The sequence below is a fragment of the Felis catus genome, chromosome C2 (genome assembly GCF_018350175.1).
Source record: "Felis catus isolate Fca126 chromosome C2, F.catus_Fca126_mat1.0, whole genome shotgun sequence".
NCBI classification, from domain to species: domain Eukaryota; kingdom Metazoa; phylum Chordata; class Mammalia; order Carnivora; family Felidae; genus Felis; species Felis catus.
The window spans coordinates 122,432,627-122,443,907 of record NC_058376.1 but is presented as its reverse complement, the minus strand read 5'-3'; the positions used below and the strand labels follow the sequence as shown (position 1 = coordinate 122,443,907).

Genomic DNA, 11,281 nt, shown 5'->3' with positions numbered 1-11,281 from the left:
GGAGATTGCCCAGGCAACCATTTCTGGCCTTCTGCCTCAAGAAACTGAAGATTTCACATGCAGATAATTCTCCTTTCCACATGAACAAGTTGTCCTTTCATTGGAAGGGAAAATGACTTCTGGCTCCATCTGGGAAAGCCCCCAGCTCCATGCTCTGCCCATGGAGACAGAGAGGCCCATCCACCACTGAGACCTGACTCGCCTGGCCCCTTATTACTGCATTAGCTCAGACCCCTAGGTCAGCCAGGAGGACAGACAGCCCTGCTGCTGGCTCCTCCCCAACTTTCCTCCTCCCCCTCCCACTCTGAGTCCCCATTTCTCCGTGGATCTCCCAGTCTTCTCTGCCGACTGGCTTCACTAAGGTTCCCTGACTTTCATAGACATAAACCAGAGCTGAGTCATTAAGCCTGAATCTTTTGAAATCCCAGAGATTCATTATCCAATATTATGTCTGTCGTGAGTAAGGAGGGAAGTATACATGACCTGGCATTATAGATTCAAAGCCTCTGGGAATATGAAACCCCCTGGGAGGATGGGGTTAACTCCAAGGGACCCCAGAGTCTGAAGACCAGAATATGCTGTAACTCTTTGCCAAGTATTCCTGTGTAACCAGCTATGAGTAAGGCCTGTGGGGGACCCAAGAGAAGAGTCAAGAGCCCTGCCTCCAAGATCTTTGAGTTCAGCAGAGTCCTGACATACGGATATCCGTTGATAAGTGCATGAAAGAATGAATGAGTGAATGAACCTTATATAGCACAATAGCAGATTTTAAAGGAGCATAGGAGAGGCACCTGGATGGCTCAGTCAGTTGAGTGTCCGACTTTGATTCACGTCATGATCTCACAGTCCGTGATTTTGAGCCCTTCATCAGCTCTCTGCTGTCAGCACAGAGCCTGCTTCAGATCCTCTCTCCCCCATTCCCTCCACCATTCCCCAACTCATGTGTGCGCTCTCTCTCTCTCTCTCTCAAAAATAAACATTTTAAAAAATAAAAATATTTTAAAAAAATAAATAAGGGAATATAGGAAATACCCCCGGAAGGTATTATGGTAGGGGAAAAAAAAACTAATTCTATTCATTTCAATTCGAGCAGCTATTTTATGTCTCCACCATTAGAATGCTCTTACCGACTTAACGGTCCGAAGTGCAGAAAAGATCGTGGTGGCCAGAAGCTGAGCAAGCCAGCTCTGCTCAAGTGAGCTTGCACATGGGCCACGGGCAGAGAGGGACCCACTGCCTTTGGACACGGGATGTGACAGAGAAGCATGCCTACAGGCCCTCTAAGACATGGTGGCCCTGACCCTACTAACATGACCCCTCTGACCCAGGTGCTAATTAATCACACTAGCAGAGGAAATCAAAGCAGGATGGAGAGTGGGTTTCAAATGTCCCTCCTCAATACCTCCCTAATAGGCAAAGGCTGAAATATGAGAAGAATGTGAGAGCTTTCCCTATCCCCTGTGCACAGAAGTGACAGCCAAACCAGGAAGTACCGCAATGCCAAGGACTATTCACAAAGGCACCTCTCCTTGGGTAGAGACCGTGGGGCACGTGCCTGAGCTAAATGGTCTACCTGTGGGTGTAAAGTCATCAGTATCCTCAAGCAGTGTTCCCCTCCTTGGGTTTGAGTCCATGTTCCTGGAGCCCATAGGGAAGGCCTAATGGAGAAGAAAGGATGCACATCCTTCCATGGGGCTCATTTGTAATTCTGGTTCCAGGAATTACTCTGTTTTCCCCAAATTAGGACACTAATGCCCTTGCCTCTTGCCCTGGATGGCAGGGCCCTGGGAAAGTAAAATTACCCTATTACCCTTCCCAGCCTGTTTCTCCCAAGAACACAGAGCACCTTCCTAACTATAAGAACACATGTGCTCATATTATCCCTATTTTATGCTAAAATTAAGCTGTTCTCGTTCACTTGCCTCATCCTCTTGATGAGATATTGAGCTAAATAAAGGCTCCTCCCAGGCCTTAAAGCCATGATTTTTATGTCAGAGTGATGGAGTGAAGTTAAAATGGATTCACCCATAGAGAATTACCTATAATTTTTTCCATTAGTGCTATTCTCTGCTTCTTCAATCCCAGGAATCATTATGCTTCACCAGTACTGGTCTCAGTCCCTGCTCCTCCACTGTGTCACCTTGGGCAAGTTGCTTCACAGCTCTGAGGCTCCCCTCCTCAGGTGAACATGGGGCTGAAGTTAGCTGACTCATGATGTCACTACAAAGATCAAATGAGATAATGTCTGCAAAGCACCTAGTTCACAATGCACTCAGAAGACGCTCAGCAAATGTTAATTCTCTTCTAGTCCCTCCAGCATTCCCTGCTGGGAAAGAAATCTCCACAGGAACATTCTCAACCTTGCTATAGGAGTAAGATTTCTTCTGTTCCATCCATGACTGGCTGTTCACATCTCTTCCCAACCCTGCATTCAATGACCTCATATGGGCAGTCTGAGATCGGCTGTAGCAGGAGGATTTATACTACAGTAGTCAGCAATGCCAAAAATCAAAGCCCCATCCCCCTGGAGCCAGTTTAGCTCCACACCCCCGCTGGCAGGCTACACTTCTCCACCATCCTACCCATCCAGGTCCACCAGGGTGCACAGAGGCAAGAGGCTAGACATTATGGGGAACAATAGGCCTAAAGCACAGCTTCCTCTGTACAAAACAGTTTTTCAACAGCTTACATGGGGCACCCAGAGGCCCACTGATAGCCAGCTGCCATTGATTTTTCCAAAAAGAGGAAAAACCAGCAAAAAGAACATGTGCTCAGAGGCCAGTCAATCTTTTATCGGATCAGATGAACCCAAGTGAAAAAGAACTGCCAAAAAGCTTTTGACCAGGACAGCATAATAGGGACTGTTTCTGAAATAAAACCACTTTGTTGTTCAAATGTACTAAGTTGACAGGTTCTTTTCTCCCCACGAACTGAAAAAAAAAAAATTTCTAAAGAAAATTTAAAAACAGGTAACTCATGAGGAAATGGCAAAAAAAATTCAAGGCCACAGATTGTTCATAATAATAACTCATACACATATATGGCCTTTATTGCTCACCAGGCCTTGTTTTTAGCACTTTACAAAAATTAACTCAGTAAATCCTCATGATAACCCTGTGAGATACTAGCATTATCCCCATTTTATAGATGAAGAAACTGAGGCAAAGAGAGAAACTCTGTGAATTCGAGATCTACAGCCTTTGACAAGGTAACCCCTGACAGGCTTTGCTGAGCCTTTTGTTGAAGGAAGGGGAGGTGGGATGAGAGGGGCGGCCCTAGCATGCTTGTGGCCTCCCTAAATCGTTCCCTTTCTGTAGCAATCTTCTCTGCCTGGACCACCATCCTCCTCTTCAGTCTGGCAAACGCCCATTAATCTTTGCTTTCCATTTTGTGGGCTGTGGCATAAGGAGGTGTGCTTTGCCTCTTTTGGCCTTCTTTCCTTCCCACTTACTCCTTCCTGGAGAACAGATAAGAATCACAATATCCCGTCAAAGTAATGCTGGAAAATGCCACTGACACTAGGAAGAAAAAGGTTTGCTTGTCTTGTGGGGTTCCCTGGAAGGCCCTGAATGCTCTGTATTTCCTGCAAGTCACACAACTCAAAGTTTTCCAGCAGCACTTCCAGGAAGGGTGCGATGCTATAGAAGATGGCAAAAAAGAAGGAAAGTCTGAGGCAGGAGGGAACCCCCGAACACCCACTGTGACAAACCTGAGAGACTCATCAGTGACTCCATAAGGACAGTGGGGACAGATTTTGCATCAATGCCCTCAAATCCTGAGTGTGAGCTTCATCTGCTAACACAAAGACTCATGGGTGTTGTGACACAGCTGAGCGGTTACAAACAAATCCATCCAAACCGGATGTAAACTGAAATGTGAAAATCAAGAATGTATTAAAGATTATTTATGTAAAAAGAAAAAAAAAACTATGGAAGGATCAAGGAATATTAAAGAATATAAAACTTTAATAAGTCACCCAAGCATTGATTTTTACGTGAATAGGGAAATTAATCTAAAAGAATAAGAAAATGGAAAAATCAATATTCAATGATCATGCCTAAAAGCTATATTTTAAATACTGAGCCATAAATCAAGAAAAAATGGAATGAATAATCTCATTTGGGCTTTTACTTGATGACTATGCTATTTTCACGAAATCAGTAATATCACTTAAGAATCAAATTTTGGAACAATTATATATCAAAATTGTATTGGGATTGTTCCTATAAAAATATATGTCTCTGCTACTTCTTTTCACTTTTTTTTCACATTAAAAAATACAGTATTCTTTCATTTGAAAAAAATTAAGTCCCTATTTAATCTTGCCCTGGTTCCCAGGAGAATTATAGGACTTTCAGGCTCATTTCTTCATTCACATACACATAGTGTTTTCCACATAATAGGAATCATACTCTATATATTATTCTGTGACTTAATGTCTTAAAAAATCTCCCTGTCAATACGCACAGATTGACAGAAGTTTTATTCGCCATTACATTGCATTCCATGATGCAATCATTCCCTATTGAAGAACCATTAAATGGCTTCCAATTCTCTAGTAACATAAACTATTGCAATGAACCTTGTGCTCATTTAAGCATTGCCAGAGGAGACTTTCCTAAACATGGAATTGCTAGGTCAAAAGGTGTGATATGGTAGATACTGCCAAATCTCTTTCCAATAATGAGGTTGCAACAAATCTCACACTAAGAGTGAATGTGGATTATTGAATCTGTAAAATAATTTGAGGACAATTGTCACCTTTAAGATATCATGTCCTCTCATCTAGAAACGTGGTATGTATGTTGGTTATTTCAAAGCTCTGTCACATAGTCTTTTGATGGGTTTATTCCTCAGCATTCAGACTTCCTAACTTGCTACCAGTTCTAACAGTTTCTCAATTGACTTCACTACATTTTATGTTAAAAATACCCACTTTTAGGAGTACCTGGGTGGCTCAGCCAGTTAAGCTTCTGACTTTGGCTCAAGTCATGATCTCATGGTTTGTGGGTTTGAGCCTCGCAGGGGGCTTGGGCTCTGTGCTGACAGCTCAGAGCCTGGAGCCTGCTTTGGATTCTGTGTCTCCCTCTTTCTCTGCCCCTCCCCCACTCTCACTCTGTCTCTGCCTCTCAAAACAATGAAAAAACATTTTAAAAAAATTGAAAGACTTCCAGCAGCAGCATTTAGAGCAGCCGAAGCAAGATGGGTCAAAGTCAGAGTGGTGATCATGGCCCTGGAGGTGGCAAGAAGGATGACAAGGACAAGAAAAAGAAATACAAACCTCCTGCACCAACTAGAGTGGGGAAAAAGAAGAAAACAAAGGGACCAGATGCTGCCAGCAAGCTGCCACTGGTGACACCTCACAGTCAGTGCCTGTTAAAATTACCAAAGTTAGAGAGAATTAAAGACTATCTTCTCATGGAGGAAGAATTCATTAGAAACCAGGAACAAATGAAGCCTTTAGAAGAAAAGCAAGAGGAGGAAAGATCAAAGGTGGATGATCTGAGGGGGACCCCAATGTCAGTAGGAATGTTGGAAGAGATCATTGATGATAATCATGCCATTATGTCCACACCTGTGGGCTCAGAACTCTACATCAGCATTCTTCCCTTTGTAGACAAGGATCTGCTGGAACCAGGCTGCTCAGTCCTGCTCAGACACAAGGTTCATGCTGTCATAGAGGTGTTCAGGGATGACACAGAGCCCTTGGCCACAGCAATGAAGGTAGAGAAGACCTCCCAGGAAATCTATGCAGATATGGGGGGGGGGGGGACAACCAAATTCAGGAAATTAAGGAATCTGTGGAGCTTCTTCTCACTCATCCTGAATATTATGAAAACATGGATATAAAGCTCCAAAGGGGTCATTCTCTATGGTCCACCTGGCACAGGTAAAGCCTTATTAGCCAAAGCAGTAGCAAACCAAACCACAGCCAGTTTCTTGTTTTTAAAAAATTTTTTTAATGTTTATTCATTGAGAGAGGAGAGAGAGAAAGAGAGCACGAGAAGGGGAGGGACAGAGAAAGAGAGGGAGACACAGAATCCAAAGCAGTCTCCCACAGCCCAGGGAAGAGAAATTCTGTATGGCTCTCTAAAGCCAACCAACTTTGGAGCCACTCTAGAAAAATAACCCAGAAAACTACTAGACAATCAAGGCTACCGCCTAGTCAGTCAAATGCATACACTTTAGACCTGCATAAAGGAAGCCAACTCACAATACTCTCATGAAATCAGCAAAGTGCAAAGACGTCCCTGAGGAGTCAGCCTGCCTTGTCACACCTGCCTACTCTCCCCAGGTGCTCAGATTTCTCACATTTCAATCCTTTTGTTCTTCTCTACCATGGCAATAGACTCTCAGGAGAAAGGGCTATCAGGAATTTACTCTGTCAAAGGTTTGAAACCTTAACTTAGTTTTTAATAGTAAGATGAAAGACTTCTCCTCTGCAGAAGGAATTTCCAGCATCAGAGAAAAACGGGGGGCTTCCTACAGCTCATGCAAGCAAATAGTGAGGCCCTTTTCTCTTTTTTCTCACAAAGGAAATGTTCAGTGTCAACCAGAGATTTCTTTCCCCAGAAATGTATTTCCATTTCAGGCATCTTCAGCTGAATGAAGATTCTGCTAAAGATCTGTCTTCCCCCCTCCATCTCTTGTTGCTGCCAACACCTGCTATGCTTGCTTAACAACCCATGGCATCTGGGACTCCAGCTGTAGGAGTGGCAGCCTTGGGGAGCCAAGGTAAAGAGGACAGGTGTAAAGCAAGGTCCGAAAGACTTTGTGATCCAAATCCAAAATCTGGACTCTCCTTGCCTTACAGGGGCTCCGTCAGTGGCTTTCTGCCTGCCTGTTGGCCTCATCCCCAGCCATGAAGGCAGGAGGGAAGAGCCAAAGCTCACCCAACCCCCTGCCACTTCCAGGCACCCATCCTCCTTCCATATGGCTCTTAACTCATTCCTTGACAGGTTTGATAGATCATGGACAATATTGAGATACTGCAAAACACTTTAAATTCAAGGAAAATAAGAACTAACAGCAATATTTGGGAGACCAAAACAGGCCAGAGAGGGAAATAATTCAGGGCAGGGAAGTCTCCCAGGTGACCTCTAAATCATACCAAATAGGCAATGATATCTCTTCTTTGTATGTGTTCTACTGGGCAAATACATTGTCCTTCAGGCCTTGTCTGTTTTTACTTAAGGACAATTGAGGGATTCACTTCAATCAAGGTTCCCAAGATGCACTGCTTCTGGCCACCCACCAGATGACTCCTCCAGGCACATTGCTCTCCATGCCCTTGAGCCCTTCCAGAGTCAGATCTGTGTAGCTATGCATGGCCTCAGGATATGAGTCGTTAGGAGTCTCATAAGGACTGTGGGACTTGGCACCTATGGTAGGGGTTTGGGTTTTCCAAACCCAGCCAACCCTGCAAAGATTGGCTGGCACTAATTTAGAAACTTTAGCAGGTGACTTTATCTTCCTAAACCTTACTTTTCCCATGGGAAACCTGGGAATAATGCCTCTTAGAGATTTTGAAAAACTACTGAAATACATATGTAAAATGCATACCACAGTGACTATTATATATCAGGCACTCAATAAATGTACCTATTCTTATTGTTATTTACAGTAATATTAATACAAATTCATGCTGCTAATTTATAGATTATGGTCTAAAATCATAATCTACAGCTATCTGAGAAAAGTAATGACCCACAAAACTCTCTTTTTATGTGTTGCTATTAAACATCTCCCAGCCCTTTGAATATGGAGCAATGTTTTACTTTGCTTGCTCTTCAACACACAAATATCTACCAAGTGCTTGCTGTGTGCAGGAAACACAACAAGCTCAAAGTATCGAGCTTGCCCTCAAAGGAATTACCACCTCAGTGAGGAGTCGAGAAACAACAGCACTGAAAAAGGTGGATCACACTCACATCCCTCAGTGCTCACTGGGTCAAAAGCATTTCCAGAATTCAGAGGTCTTTGTCCTTGGGACAGGAGATGGCACAAAAAAAAAACCTCCTGGCAACTGGACCTTGAAGAAAGGGTAAGTTATGAATATGTGGAGAAGGGTAGAGGTGTCCTACATCAAGACCTTGGTGCAAACAGAAGAATTCTTGGGAATTTATGCAGGAGACATTTTCTCTATTTGTCCTTAGCTCCTTTTCTGTCAGACACCAAGATGGCACAGGGGCTGGGGTGCCTGGTGAGCTCCACAGTTCTGTAAATCGGCACCGCAGTGAGCTGTGTGAGAAGCTCAGTCTGCAAGCTGATTTGCCAATTTGTGCGGAAACTACTCCTTCCAACATGCCTAGCCCTTCTTAGCCAGCTGAGCGAAGGAAATGTCTTGGAATTTGCTTTCTGAAACAGATTTTCTCAATTCAAATTAGCTACAGTGGTGTTGTTAATCCCCTTGTTATGGGATTAGAATGTATTACTGCATTGAGATTAGAACCTGACAGATATGTTGGAGGAGTTTGGATTCAACTCAAAGTTCCAAGCATGTGGGCTCCCCAACAGGCTCTGTGGGCTTTGGCTGGAACAATGGCGCCACCTAGTGGCCAAAAGGGTCTCCATTTGGAAGGGTTTCTTTTTGGGCACGTTTCAACTCTTGAGGCCTTCTGTGTGCTGGGGCCAGAAATGCAAGGATGACTAAAGTAAGCTAACTCTTCCCTCAATGGGGCTTGCAGGTTGGGGCTCACTAGTCCAGATCCCATAGGCTCTATCAAATTCAGCCCCAGGGACTGCCTGGTGGGCAGCATGAGCTAGCCTGTCTGAACCCCAGAGCTGACTTTGAGGTAGATGTCTACAGAGTAGGACTTCAGCATTTATAAAGTGGCCTCTTGGATCCACCTACTCTCTAGTGCCTTAATTCCCTTTCACAGTTGAGAAAACCTGTTTCTATGCCTACACATTTATTCAGCATATATTTACCATTTGCTTCTATGAACCACACACTATACTTAGGACTAAGACATAGACATGTTAAAGACCAACCCCTACCTTTCACACATGGCCAAAGAGATAAAGACATGCCCTCCCACTATCCCCTGCAAGAAACTTGGAGCCCTCTTCCAGGCTACCAAAGCCCTGCATCACCTTAGCCCTGCATCACTTTCCATCCCACGTCACCAAAACAACACTGCCTCTGCCCCACTCTTTGCTGTTCCTTTCTGGGCCCAGCCCTACCACCATGCCTTTTCATGGCTCTCCACCTGGAGGAAATTATCTTTCCTCTCTCTTCAAGGATGGTTGTGCTGAAGGCTCTGGGCAGGGAAGACCAACCTACCACAGTCAGAAAAAAATGACTTCCAACAGCACATACTGACATGAGCAGCTGCAAATAGGCTGCAACTCCAGGTGGACCTGTGGAGAACAGAGACAGCAGCCCCAGAGACAGAGATAGAGAAGGGGGTGTCCCACAGACTAAGGCTCCAGTTCCACTCAGGGACTATAGAGGCATTGGGAATAACAAGAGGGTTTGCATCCAGCAGCTACTAACCATGAGAAAATGGGAGGACCCTGTGTTTTACTCTGAAACTCAAGAGGGGATAGGAAAGGGAGAGAGGGGCAGATGGTAAGGGGTGAGGGGACTCTGTGGGGTGAAGAATGATGATCTAGGGAAATGTCCCTAGATATGATGACCACAGATAGTTTAAGTGTAGGAGTGGCTAATGTCAAACCCTAGACTATCTGCGTCACTGGATGGAAACCCATCTTCAACGTACCTCCAAATCCTCCAGGAAGGCAACTACATTCACATTAGCGTGAATAGGTTTGATTTAAAGTCTGACATTACCTAAGAAATGTGTTTCCATGCCCATGTCAATGTTGTGCCGCATGGAGAAAGTATCCAGAGGCCCAAGAACCTGAGTGACAAGGAGACAATGGGCACATAAGCGCCCTGGAAATGCACAACATCCTGAGGAGGGCTATGAGCTCCCACAAGGCCTGGAACACATTCTAAGCCAATCCAAGGTCCTAGGAGCCAAGAATCCTAGAAGATAGCAGATTCACCCATATTATTTGTACAACCTTTCTCAGATGCAGACATTCTGGGCCCGTTTTCCTGTCTATCATTTCTGCTTTATCCTTGCTGACAACCTCATCTCGAGATGTGTTGCTATGTGAAGGGACTAGCGTGGTGTTATGAAATCAATAAAGGCTTTAGAACAAGAAATATGGGGATGCCAGTCCTGTTTCCATTCATCCTGTCTACATGGCCTTAGCAAATTGCTCAACCTGTATGAGCCTCAATTCCACTTCTGTAAGATGGGGTTGCTAGAAGGCTGAGAGGTAATGTACAGAAGCAATGTTTTTGATGGACAGCAGTTTCATCAGTGTGGCTGGAAGCTCCTGGTTTATGGTGAATACTACCTAGTGAGGATCCAGTCCAAGGAGGGAAAAGGGGACTGGGTTTGGAGGAAGAGGTGATGTCCCCAAAATTAAATCAACAGTACAAGGTCTAAGAATGCGGTGGCAAGCATCTAGGTAGGTCTGGTCACAGCTCCACATGGAATCAGAAATACATGATCTCTGTCCGTCATAATCCCCTTTTCATAAGTAGGTATTTACGGGTTTCATTGTCAGAATTTGAATTTCAACATGGCAGAAGTCACTGAGCTTGTTATCCATTTATGGCATGAATCTGAGCTCTCCCTAGCAATGTAATGCCTTTCTAGAAATTGAGCCTTCCTCCGCCACCCATATGGTTGCAGCAGAAGTTTGGTGTGATGATACAAACCACCCCCTACCTACCATGGACTGGTCTAGGGAAGGGCATTGCATTTGGGGAAGACGTCAGACTCTTTCTGGGTATCTGATGGTGGTGACCATGAGACCACCATGAGAACTGGGAAAGAAGAAGGCTGGGCCACAGCAAGACAGAAGAACGAAGAGCAACATGAATAAATGACACAAAGTAAAGATTCCCAGCTCAGGATAACACTCCAGGCCAGCTCTGGTCCCACTTCCTGGCTTTATCTCTAACACTGAATTCAGCAACACATCCTGAAATTCTTGCAAGTTCTTTCTCACTTGAAGTAGATGGAGTGAGTTTCCACAGCCAACATCCAGAAGAGGCCCAACTCACATGCAAAGCAAGGTTTCATTTAGAGGAGAGGTGGGACAATGATGTTGAATGTGTGTCCCCCCAGATGATGAAAAGCTGCCCCCAAGCTCGGCAGTTTGAGAAAACCCACTCTGGGTATTGTACACCTGCAAAGCTAATGCTTCCCCCGGATGATAATTTCACTCAGGCACAGCAGTAACATTTTACTATTTA

At 44.5% G+C, this 11,281-nt stretch overlaps 1 pseudogene; it reads left to right on the top strand.

Annotated features, from left to right (window-relative positions):
* Positions 1–5,202: 5,202 nt before the first annotated feature.
* On the top strand, positions 5,203–8,322 carry LOC101099072 (annotated as a pseudogene).
* The last annotated feature ends 2,959 nt before the right edge of the window (positions 8,323–11,281 follow it).